This window comes from Alexandromys fortis, unplaced genomic scaffold (assembly GCF_014885135.2).
Source record: "Alexandromys fortis isolate MF-2015 unplaced genomic scaffold, M_Fortis_MF-2015_v1.1 scaffold_291, whole genome shotgun sequence".
Lineage (NCBI taxonomy): Eukaryota > Metazoa > Chordata > Mammalia > Rodentia > Cricetidae > Alexandromys > Alexandromys fortis.
The window spans coordinates 25,331-38,163 of NW_026068163.1; the positions used below are offsets into that span (position 1 = coordinate 25,331).

The window sequence follows — 12,833 nt, forward strand, 5'->3', positions numbered from 1 at the left end:
AATTTCACAGCTGGGGATTTGTTAACAGCAAAACCCTTGCTTGCCTTGAACTTAATTCCCAACGCCACAAAAAAGAAACATTAGGGACTGGCAAGATGGCTCGGAGGGTAAAGGCGCTTGCAGCCGGGGCTGACAACTTGTTTGATCCTCAGAATCCAGGTGAAGGTGGGAGGGTGAACAGATTCCTCAATTTGTTCTTTGACCTCTATACGTAACCCACTCCAATCAGACACACAATAATAATAAAATAAAATACTAATACAAAAATTATTAAAAGCCAATGAATCAGTAATATATGAAGGAGTAAGTCAATAGGCAGGTATATGAAGGAAGGCTGGGTAAATTAACATTTGCTGCTGCGCTTTGGTTCCGCCCACTCCGCCTCGCCAGAACTACATTTCCCAGAAAGCCCCGCATGAGGAGGCATGCGCAGCGCTGCTCTAGGGAGGCTGCGACGCCGAGTTTCACTCCGGCTGCCTCCCGCTCGGAGTCGGAGCTATAGTCGGGGGCTTCTTCCCAGGCCGAGCCGCAGCTGAAGCCGGAGGTCGGCGGTCCTCTCCACCTGTTCCCTCTGCTTCCCTCAGACTCGGTGAGCGGGACAGGCGGGCCACCTGCTGGCGCCCAGGCTGGGGTCCTGAAGGTGGGTGGGTGGGTTGAGGAGAGGGGGCTATTGAGACAAGCTGGGACCGGAAGGGGGCGGTCGTGCGGGTGAGGGAGGGCCGTACCCGCGGGGTGGGTGAGTCCTGGGGGTGCAGGGAGCATTGAGCTCCAGGGCACCGGGGTCCTGGAAGCGGGAAGTCGTTTTGGGGACGCTCTGGGCGTTGGGGACAGGGCTGGGTGTGGTGAGAGCCCCCCCCCTTTTTTTTTTGCAGAGACGGGGGTCACCCGCCTGCCTGAGAGTTTGAGTCCTACAGGACCTGGAAGAGCAGGGAGGCTATTGCTACCCTGGCTCCCCGAGGGGACAGTTTCAGTCCTGAGGGGGCTGCATCCTGGCAATAGTGCTCCACCACTGCCTGGGACTTTGGAGGCGTTTGCCTTTACCTTCTTGTTCTCTCTCAACCTGGGGCACTTGGGGGGAGCCTCTGTTTTGAAGCTCGGCTGAGGGTTGCCCGCGTTAGCTTTGCTTTCACAACGGCACACATACGAATGTGTACAGAGACGCGGCATTTAAGGAACTCAGTTTCTACATGCCACCTCAGCCCCTTTATGGTTCTGGAGAGCCCCGCGATGTGGTGCAGGCTCGCAATCCGAGCACTTGGGAGACTAAGGTATCAGTGTCTCCAGTTCAAAGCTTCCCTGGGCTGTGTAGCAAGTCTCTGTTAACCACCCCACTTCCAAAAAAAAAAAAAAAAAAGTGTTAGCTAGGTGTGGTGATAGCTTCTACCTGTAAACTCCACACTTGTGAGGCAGAAGCGTGAGATTCAGGAGTTCCAGGCCAGCCCTAAGCTGTATACCGTGGCCCCTGCTCAAAAAACCCAAAAAGTAATAGTTCTATAAAGTAGAAAAAAAATCAGTGTTAACTTCAGCTACAGAGGTATGTAGGCCTTTGTTTATTTACCGTGTAAGTCTACACGGTAAACCCGTGGACTGGTTTCTGAAGTCCTCATACGGGTTTTTCTGGGAAAGGGTTTAGCTGAGTGGTCCGAGGAGGATTGTTATACCTTCTGCTCTCTGCCCCGGCTATTGAAAAATAAATGGTAATTTCCAGGCCCCGGCCACAGCACACGGGGTCCATCATCTGTGCTCTCGTTTTCTCCTGCCATTTCTCCATTGAAGACTTAATCATCTTTTTGGCAAAGGTACCTCGGAATTGGTGTGGCTGAGTCAGCGAGCCCTTGAATTTGCCCGGTTTTTGTTGTTTGCCATTCATATCAAGATGGGAACTCAGACAAGTGATTGCTCCTGAAGATCTGGTGTCTCCACATCAAGAAGGGACAGTTTAGTGCCAGCCCTTTAAGTAAAAGGAGGTGAGAGCCGTGGGGTAATTTACCTTGTTGCTTTTGAAATCTGGTTTTCAAAAGAGAAAGTGGGTGTGGCCACTGAGGGAAGATGGCTCAGTCCATACAGTGCTTGTCTGGCAAGCCTGAGGATCCAGACTCGCTTTCTAGTGTGGCGCCTGCACTACCTGGAAGCCTGGTCGGGCAAGGGTCTGGATATTAAAAAACACACAGAGACATGGGTTACTCTTGAAATAAGAATGCCAATTTTATTGTGTTCCAGGGCAGCTTATATAGGGCTCTTTTTAACTAATGGCCACGCCCCAGCTCTGGGGATTTTTCAGCTGCAAGCCCACCAGAAATCACTCCTCTGCCATCAGGAACTCATGAGGGTCTTGTGCCCAGAGCAGCTGCAAGCATAGGAAAACAAGTTGTTTACTCTGGCAGGTTATAGAAAGGGGTTATAGAAAATTCAGAGTCTGAGGGTCCGCAGTTCCCAACACTCTAGAACCAACGTTCTAGGGAGGAGACGGGTAAATCCCTGGGGCTTGCTAGTTGGTCAGCTGGCCTCGCCTCTTGGGTGAGTGAGCAAGGTTGATGTGCTGGAGGAACTGTAGTCCAGCTCTCCTCTAGCCTTCCAGAGTATCCATGCATCTGTGCACACATGCACATAATGTTTATACGTACACACATAGAGACGCAGGCAGCATGGACGGTGGGCTTCGGGGGTTCCAGGAGCAAAATGAAGCCTGGGAGTTGGTTGTTGATCCCCCCAACTGTTGCAAATAAATTCGGTTGGCTTCTTGCCAACACTGCTTCTGTCTAACCGGTCTTAAAGGATGCTTCCTACTCAGGACATGCTTTATGGGCTGGGAGGCAACCTTGGGAGAGTGCTTAGCTAGCATGCAAGACTCTGGGTTCAAGCCCCAGCACTTCAAAACATTTATTTTTTATTACTACTTTTTTAAAAAAAAAAATTTATCTCTGGTATGTATATGCCATGGTGCACGTGTGGAAGTGAGGGGACGGTAAGCAGGAGTCAGTTCTCTCCATCATCTGAGTTCTGGAGAATAATTAATTTTTGTTTTATGTGCCTTGGTATTTTGCCTGCGTGTGTGTCTGTGCGAGGGTGCCAGATCTTGGAGTTACAGACGGTGGGGAGCTGCCACGTGGGTGCCGGGAATTCAACCCGGGTCCTCTGGAAGAACAGCGGGTGCTCGTCACTGCTGAGCCGTCTCTCCAGCGCCCTTTTCCCCTTTTAAAAATTACTTGTTTATTTTTATTTATTTTAAGTTCTAGAGATCTGAATCAGGTGATTAGGATTGGCAGTGCCTTTACCTGCTGGGCCATCTCAGGGCCCCTCTCCCCCCAATTTTTTTTTTAAGAACACTCTCCCTTGCTGTATAAACCTGGCTATCTAAGTTCTACCCCAGATCCCCTGGTGGGAAGATACTGGATTCCTGAAAGCTATCCCCTGACTTCTGCACACCTCCATTGCAAACACAGGCCTATGCTCATAGTAAATTAAAAGGAAAACATGCCTAGCAAGGTGATGCATGCCTGTTACCTTACACTTGGAGACTTAGGCAGAACTGCAAGTTTGAGGTTAGCCTGGGCTATGTAGCCAGTTCATCCTTGCATGGTGTTACAAGCTGTAATCCTAGCATTCAGTAAATTGAGGATCATGAGTTTGGGGCCATCCTGGGATATGTAGTGAATTCTAACCCAGCCTGGGCTACAAAAACAAAACCAACAAACCTGTGCTTTGTAGACTAGAGAAATGAGTCACTGTTAACTGCTTTTGAACTAAAAACGTTCATTTTTTTGTTTGCATAAACCTCTGGCAGGTGCCAGACAAGATCTCCTCCTCCTGGCATCTTGTTGGGTGGAAAGACAGACAGGCCAGTTAGTGACAAGGTGTTGTGATAGGTGTAGAGCTGAGGTGAGTCACACGGGGAGTCCCCTCCTCCAGGAGGAGGTAGGCATCAGGGTCAGGAATGCTTCTGGAAGTGATGGCCAAGGTGAGCTGCAAAGACGAGGACAAAGTGGGGAGGAAGCCTGGAAGGGCTCTCAGCATTTTCATAGTCATGGAGCTTCCAGGGCAGTGCTGTGCTGGCTAGGACAAGGAGAAGTGACTGTAGTGGACAGGCCCGGAATGCGGGCAGAAGGCGGAGTATATTTAGCGGGTTCAGAGGGCCTTGCCGATTGCTGATGGATTGTCATCCACAGATGTGTGTACACTAGAGCCCGGTCTACATTGTGATCCTGGTAAGGCTCAGCCTTTGAGAGGTGGACTCTAGGAGCGGAGAAGATGGCTTAGTAGTTAAGGACACTTCCGGGTCTTGCAGATAACCCTAGTTGGGTTCCCAGCACCTGTGTCAGGTAGCTCCTAACCATCTGTAACTCCAGCTCCAGGGGATCCAATGCCCTCTTCTGGCCTCTGTTGTCACCCTCTGGCATATGGCATATAAACATACAACACACACCTGCATGTAAATAATTAAAAAAATTATAAGAGGCCGTTAGCGTCAGAGCAGATTAATGCTGATCTTGTGCGATGGGTCATGCCTCCCTGAAATGATACAGTTCTGTGGAAAGTGTGTTGAGAGAAGACAAAGCCACCCCCACATGCTTGGTCACTTCTGTGCCTCTGTTTCTCTGTTTCCCTACTCAAAAACACTGCTACCATGTTTTAATGGACCCTCCAGCCATTACAGGGATGAGCCAAATAAATTGCTTTAGAGGCTGGGAATGTAGCTTAGTTGGTAGAGTGTTTGTCTACCTTGCTCCAAGCCCTAGGTTCCATCTGCAGCACTGCAGAGGCTGGTGCCACAGCCCTGTCATCCTAGCTCTCAGGAGGAGGAAGCAGGAGGATTAGGAAGTTCAGAGTCATCTTGGTACCTGATGAGTTCATGGCCAGCTTGGGGTACATGAAACATGTAAGTTTTTTTTTTTTTTAAGGTGGTTGGTTTTTTTTTTTTTTGTTTCATTTATTTTGATTTGGTTTTTTTTTAAGATTTATTTATTTATTATGTATACAGGATTCTCAGTATTCTCTCTGCATGTATGTCTGCAAGCCAAAAGAGGGCACCAGATATTATTACAGATGGTTGTGAGCCACTATGTAGTTGCTGGGAATTGAACTCAGGACCTTTGGAAGAGCAAGCAGTGCTCTTAACCACTGAGCCATCTCTCCAGCCCCCACCTTGTAAGTTTTTAGCTTCTATGTTACTCACTCAACACCGCAAATGTACACCCAAGCTCGGAGACTACGATGTTAGCAGAGTTCCATGAAGGACAGACAGAGCGCTGTAAAAATTCAGAACTGTTTTCTTTCTGTCGGGCACATGCTGTCTAACTTGGGCCTTGGGGCTGGGTGAAATTTAGCGATAGAACAGTCCCCTATGATCTGCCAGTGAGGAGCTGGGCATGGCTCAGTCGTAGCGCCTTGCCTAGCATGGCAAATATATTTTAATTGAGAATATTGGTGAAGGTTGAGGAGTTGACGGGGTGGGTAAAGTACTTGTGCACAAGCTTGAGAAGGTGAGTTTGGATCACCAGAACCCATATGAAAAGTGGGTGTTCCAGGGCACGCCTCTACTCCCAGTGCTGGGAGCTGGAGGTGGGCAGTCCCAGGGGTTAGCTAGCCAGTTTGCTCTGCTGAATGGTTGGGCTCCAGGTTCAGCGAGGGATCCTGTTTCAGGAAATATGGAGGCCAGAGCTGGGAGAGGGCTCAATTGTTAGGGAAAGGCACTTGCTACTCTCCTAGAGGACTGAAGTTCATTCCTCAGCACCACATCAGGTGGCTCATAAAAGCCTGTCACTCCAACTCCAGGGAACCATCTTGTGGCATCCATGGGTGCTCACACACAGACCTGGAGACTGTCTTAGAACAGACTCTGTAGCCCAGGCTGGCCTTGAACTCACAGATACCCACCTGTTTCTGCCTCCCAAGTACTGGGGCTAAAGGCGTGCCCCACCACTGCCCAGTGGGTGTCTTCCTTAACCCTCTCACTTCCTTATTTTTTTTTGAGACAGGGTCTCTTCTGGAGCTCCCTGATTCTGGCCAGTGAGCTCCAGGGACTCTACTGTCTCTGCCTTTCCAGCACTGGGATTGTAAACCACTGTGCGTGAGGTTTTCACGTGGATTATGGGGAATAGAACTCGGGTCCTAATGCTTGAACAGCAAGCACTTAGCAGCTGAGCTTCATACGTTCTGAGGAGAACTAAGAGGCCAGCATGGAATGAAGCCATGGTTGCAGAGAAAAGTCCCTCAGCCCGCAGATGTTAGGGCTTGTGCGGCATTTAGAGTTCAGAGCTGACTGAGCAGTCTCTTGGGTGATTGTTTACCAAGTGAAAACCGAGCTTGATTAGTACACACAAATCGCTCTTCATGCATGGTCTGCTTTTCAAAATTTTAAATTTTTTTTGTTTTCTTTTTGAGATGGTTCTCCTCCTGTAGCCCAGGCTGGCCCCTGGCTCCAGTTCACTGTGTAGCCAGGGCTGATGTTGAGCACCTGATGCTCCTGTGTCGGCATCTCAAGTACCAGGATTATATGTGCATTACTCTTCTGGCCTAGTGGTCCGCGTTTTTTGTTTTTTGTTTTTTTTTTTTTCATTAAAAAATAACTTTTTTTTCCTAAGCCAGGTGGTGTTCACACATGCCTTTAATCCCAACACTCAAGAGGCAGAGGAGAGGCAGGTAGAGCTCTGAGTTGGAGGCCAGCCTGGTCTACAGAGCCCCAGGATAGCCAGGACTACACAGAGAAACCCTGTCTTGAACACCCCCTCCCCCTCAACACACACACAAACTTTTTTTTTTTTTTTCTGAGTGAGCCTGATCTTGGTTTTTCAAGACAGGGTTGCCAGTCCTGGAACTAGCTCTTGTAAACCAGGCTGGTCTCGAACTCACAGAAATCCACCTGCCTCTGCCTCCCAAATGCTGGGATTAAAGGCGTGCTACCACCACCTGGCCACATCTGCCTTTTTAGTGTTTATGCGTGTATGTTTTAATATACTTACTTAATTATATTTTGTTTACTTTGTGTGTGCATGGTGTGTTTGTGGGTGCACACGAGGGGAGGTCAGAGGTCAGTTTCTAAGAACGGACTCCTTTAACCACCTGCATCCTGGAGTTTGAACTCAGGAGTCAGGCTTGGTGACAAGCACCTTGATCTGCTGAGCAGTCTCCCCACCCATTGTGGAGTTCTTTGCTTGTTTGTTGAGACTTACATGTAGCCCACATTAGCCTCAAACTCCCTATACTCCCTAGATTAAAATAATTTAATTAAAAATATTTTTTAATTAAATTATTGCTTGGTGCAATTAGCTCTAACTTCTTATTGGCTAACTCTTACATATTAATTTAACCCATCTCCATCTTCCTTTTGAAGTAGATTGGTGCTGCCAGGAGCAGATGTGTCTCACTGTCATGAAAAGTCCTAAATTTTTAAAACATTTAAATGCCAAATTCTGAAAGTCTCTAAAAGATTTGAAGAATACCGAACTAACTGAAATATATCTCTGTATATCTAGAAAACCTAACTAACATGACTACAATCTTGACTATTATAGATGATTATCTACTAACCTATATTTCTTAATTATACTTTGTTTGTTTGTTTATTTATTTGTTATATACACAGTATTCTGTCTGCCTGCCAGAAGAGGGAACCTGATTGAATTACAGATGGTTGTGAGCCACCATATGGTTGCTGGGAATTGAACTCAGAACCTCTGGAAGAACAGCCCGTGCTCTTAACCTCTGAGCCATCTCTCCAGCCCTACATTACATTTTTTAAATGAACCACACAGAACACCTTAATCAAGAGCAGTAATATACATATAGCAAAATTGACCTTGAATTTGTATCAATAAACCAAAATTCATACCAATGCAAATCTCTATAGCATATTGCCCTTTAAATGTAACAAACATTTATAGACAATATTTGGGAATATGGGAGTAGTTTTTCCCATACTACTTCCTGCTGATGGGGGTGCTGCTAATCATGTCTTTTATGGTGTATCCTTTGTGCTAGGTTCATCTCAGTCAGCAGTTGGGCAATTTTTTTTGAGGGTGTTCACGTCAACCTTTCAGGGGGATGTGGTCTATCAAACCATATTGGTCTGAAAGCAATCCACAAGTTCTTACCTTCTGTGGAGACAAAAGAAGAACCTCTTTTCCAAAGCAACATATCCTTAGACCCAAATTCTGAAGTCAAGATACCTCTATAATGTACAAGCTGGTTTAGCTTAGCAGCCCATACAATGATGTCTCTCTGTACTTAACTCCTTCACAGTCAAAAAATTCAAGGAAAACTCAATAATATACATAATTCAGACTCTCTGTGAATTTTCCATTTTTATATGGCTTATTTTTCTTTATTCCTTTTAATCTATGACTATCTACTCTGTCTCTTTAAAGACTTTACCATTTTTAAGCATTAACTTTATTTTATAAATCTCTATACTCTTTTTCTTCTCTCTTCTAAGCCTACATACATTTATCCAACACTATGACTCATCTGGGTTTGTCTTTATTGCATATCTGTAATTCTTTACTATCCAGGAGCACTTTTTAAAATGCTAAGCACTGCTTAAAACTTAAGCTGTGCCATTATTAGGGGAAATATGGTACTTCCTGCTTGCCTGCCCAGTCTAAAACTTAAGCTGTGCCATTATTATGGTATATATGGTATTTCCTGCTCGCTGCCTCTGAGAGACATGCACAGTGCCCCATTCTCAGGCACACAGCCAGTCCATGTCGCCATTAAGCAAGCTGCAGCAGTCTGCTCACAAACCCTATTCAAATGCTCCGGCCTCCCAAAAGAGCCAGAGGTCGTACTGGCAGCCTGGCCCAGAAAGCCAGCATTTTAAACCAGCCGAGGCTTTTTTCCTGCTAAGGCTGAATCAGGAACATCTCTCTTAAAGAAGCTGCAGCAAGTCGCCAGCAAACAGCAAGAAGCTGTGTTAAATTCTGTAATTTTTTTTTTTTTTTTTTGCCTAGAATTCCTTTTCAAGCCCTTCAGGTTTTACATGGATTTAGTTGGCCGTGTGGGCACCAATTTGTTGGAATGAGGCGCTTGTTAGTCCTCACCGCCCAGAACCAAAATAACCACACAGAAAGTATATTAATTAAATCCTGCTTGGCCCATTAGCTCTTAATTTCTTGCTAACTCTTGCATATTAATTTAACCCATCTCCATTAATCTGTATATCACCACGAGGTTTGGCCTACCAGTAAAGTTTCTGCACATCTGTCCGGTGGTGGTGGCTCCATGGCATCAAACTCCCTCTATATTTGAGGGTGACCTTGAGTCTTTTTATTTTATTTGTGTGTGGGGTGCCACAGTGTGTGTGGAGGCCAGAGGACTTCATGGAGCCAGTTCTGTACTGACTCTGTGGGTGGTGAGACTTGAACTCAGGTTGTTAGGTCCGCATGGCAAGCACTTCCACCCTCTGAGCCCCTGGCTGGCCTTGTACTCAGATCTATTTGCCTCTGTCTCCAGCTGTACCCTGCCCAACCTTGGTCTCTTGATCCTCCTATCTCTTCCGCTGAGTGCTGGAAAAACTGGCATGCCCTGTTGATTTTAGCCTTTCTCCCAGTTTGTAATTTATATTTTCACTTTTGTTTTGTGTTTTCAAGACAAGGTTTCCCTGTGTAGCCCTGGCTGTCCTGGAACTGAGTTTGTAGACTAGGTTGGCCTTGAACTCACAGAGTTCTGGGTGCTGGGATTAAAGGTGTGCACCACCACTGCTCAGCAGTATTTCCACTTTTTTGAGGGGGAGTTTGAGACAGTCTTTCTCTGTAGTCCAGGCTAGCCTGTAACTTGCCGTATTCCTCCTACCTCAGCCTTCCAGATGCTGGAATAAGTAACTTACAACCATGCATCACCAGTGCCTATCTCCACACCTGTTTTTGTTTGTAGAAAGTTTGTTGTTGTTAGGGGCATTGAGGAGTGAATCCAGTGCCTTGTACTTGCTGGTCAAATTCTATACTACTGAGCCAGGCCCACAGTTTCTCACTAGAGGATTCTTAAGTAGGCATTCTACCACATCCTTAGCTCTTCACTGGGGGATTCTAGGCAGGGGCTCTACCACTGGGCCACACCCCAGCCCCTCACTGGGGGATTCTAGGCAGGGGCTCTACCACTGAGCGACACCCCAGCCCCTCACTGGGGGATTCTAGGAAGTTTTTCCTCTGAGCCACCTCAGCTGTTCTTACAGTTTGGAATGCAGCCCTCCTGTTAGTTTACAAACTGTTTTTGCCTCATGGTAGCAGTTTGTAACTGGAACAGTCTGAAATATTTGCTTTTGGTGTTGGCAGGTTTGCTGTTTCTCCTAATCCCTTGAGCAGCCCCAGGGCCTCCCGTGTCCCAGGCTGGCCTCTTAACTACAGCTCCTCCTTGCTTAGTTGGGCCCCATTTGAGCAGCTCGCTGCTGCCCCCCCCCCCCTTTTTTTGCTATCTTTTGTTCTGTGCTAGGTATAGAACCCAGAGCTTTGTGTATGAAAGGCAGATGCTCTGCCTTTGAGGTACAGTCTTGCTTTTGAGTCTGCCCATCGTTGTAGTTCTTGGGGATGGAGGCAGGAAGATTAGGACTTAAGTCCTCCTCTGCTTCATGGTAAGTTGAAGACCAGTTGGGTCACTGGGCCTGAGCCCTCCCACCACAGGAGAGTGAAATAGGAGGATTGTAGGTCTGCAGTCCCAGGACTCTTGTTTTCCCTGGAGGCAGGGATGTGGGGGTGTCAGGAGTTGCTGTGATGAGTAGACCAGCCCACTACTGAAGCCCCACCGGGCTGGCAGCAGCTGTGCACATAATGATTCTGAACAACAGAGGCAGCAGTGGCCTGGTTTGGTGGTGGCTTTGACCTTTTAAAAGTGTTTGACATTTTAGGTAAGTGCTCTGTCACTGAGTGTATCTGAAGCAGTGTTGTCGTGTTAAAGAGATTTAAAAGAATATTAGCCTGTGTGTGTGAGAGAGACTGTGGGTACACGTGCTTGTGTGTATGTGTGTGTATGTGAGAGAGAGAGACAGAGACTGGGTACACATGCTTCTGTGTATGTGGGGGGGAGACAGAGACTGTAGTATATACACGTGCTTCTGTGTGTGTGTGTGAGAGAGAGAGAGACAGATTGTGGATACACGTGCTTTTGTGTATGTGTGTGTGGGGAGAGACAGACTGTAGTATATACACGTGCTTCTGTGTGTGTGTGAGAGAGAGAGACAGACTGTGGGTCCATGTGCCTGTGTGTGGATGGGGAAGCTAGACTAGGATGTCAGGTGTCTTCTGTTGTTGCTCTCAGCCTTATTCATTGCCTTGAGACAGGGTCATTGTCTGAACTGGGAGCTCGCTTCTTCCAGCCAGCCAGCTCCAGGATCTGCTATTTCCTGTGTCTGTCCCCATGCTGGGGTGACTGACATGTACAGCCACGCGCAGTTTTTTATATGCGTGTTAGGGACTCAGGCTTAGGTCCTCATGGTTGCTCACCCAGCTGCCATTTCTCCAGCCTCAGATTATTTTATTTTATTTTTCTTTTAAAGTAAGAAGCTAATACTGTTTTACTTTAGAAACTATGAAAAATTGGGAGCTGAGAATAGGTGCGTTTCTCTGGCAGATTGTTTGATTAGCATATGAGTGACTGGGTTCTGTTCTCAGCACCAATTTTTAAAAATTATTTTGTATGTGTGTTTTTTAGTTTTTTCGAGACAGGGTTTCTCTATGTAGCTCTGTTTGTCTTGGAGCTTGCTGTCAAGCATGCTGGCCTTGAATTCAGAGATGCTCCTGCCCTTGCCTCTGGGTGCTAGGATTAAAAGTGTGCATCACCATTGCCTGGTGTGTATGGGTATTTTGCCTGTATCTGTACCATGTGCATGCCCAGTGCCCATAGAGGCAAGAAAAGGGCTTTGGATCCCCTGGAACTGAATTCACTGATGGTTGTGAGTGGCCTTGTGGGTGCTGGGAATTGAGCCTGGGTCCTGTGGAAGGGCAGCCAGTGCTCTCTTAACCTCTCTCCAGTCCCTTTAACACCCACTTTTAATTCTCTGGTTTTCCTTTGTTTTGTTTGGTCTGGTCCTCAGGTTGAAAACCAGGGCTGTCTGCACACAAGGCAGTGCTTTGCCACTGCAAGTTCACAGCTCTTATTTGAAAAATTCATTCATTTGTGTGTGTGTGTTTGGTGTTTCAAGACAGGGTTTCTCTGTGTAGCTTTGGAGCCTGTCTTGGAACTCGCTCTGTAGACCAGGCTGGTCTCGAACTCATCCACCTGCCTCTGCCTCCTGAGTGCTGAGATTAAAGGTGTCACCACTGCCTGCCAATACTTCATTCTTATTTATTGTGTGTGTGTGCTGTGTGTGTGCTCGTGGTGTGAGTGCACAGTGTGGAGGGCAGAGGATGACTTGCAGGAACCTGTTCTCCCCCCCCCCCCCCGTGTGAGTTCCAGGGATCAAACTCAGGTCTTCCTGGCAGGCCCCATTTTTTTAAAATCAGATTTTCAGATTTTCTAATAAAGTACATTTCTTCATTAGTTTTGTACTCAAGATCTGACTTTTCCTGGCCTTCGCAGAGGCTTTCCCAGCCTCTGAGACATCTCTGCAGGTCTTTGTCTGCCTACAGGCCTGTTAGTCTGTCAGCAGCTTGGGTGTGGAGTTTTAGACCTGTGTTTCTTGGAAAGCACCTGAACTCGGAGCCAGCTTAAAAAACAGCTTGCAGGATGAAGTGGGTAGGGCTGACTGCATGTGGTAGCTCAGGCCTGTAATCCTAGCTCTTAGGAGACTGAAGCAAAGGGATTTTCTAGAGTTCCAGGCTGTAGACTGTAGCGTGAGGCTCTGTCTTATAAAATAGGGGGTAGAGTGATGGCTCAGCTGTTAAGAGTGCCTGCTGCTTTTCCAGAGG

The 12,833-nt window shown here is 47.1% G+C and overlaps 1 protein-coding gene across 4 annotated transcripts in view; it reads left to right on the plus strand.

Annotated features, from left to right (window-relative positions):
* The first annotated feature begins 447 nt into the window (after positions 1-447).
* Positions 448-12,833, plus strand: part of Dtx2 (deltex E3 ubiquitin ligase 2) — a 40,555-nt gene continuing 28,169 nt past the window's right edge. For 2 of the 4 annotated variants that reach the window (XM_050127895.1, XM_050127896.1), the window contains exon 1: positions 5,126-5,145. The gene's annotated coding sequence lies outside the window, so the exon portion shown is untranslated. Of the gene's footprint in view, positions 590-1,799; positions 1,968-5,125; positions 5,146-12,833 lie in introns of those variants that run through there. The other 2 variants (XM_050127897.1, XM_050127899.1) reach the window with 2 other exon arrangements.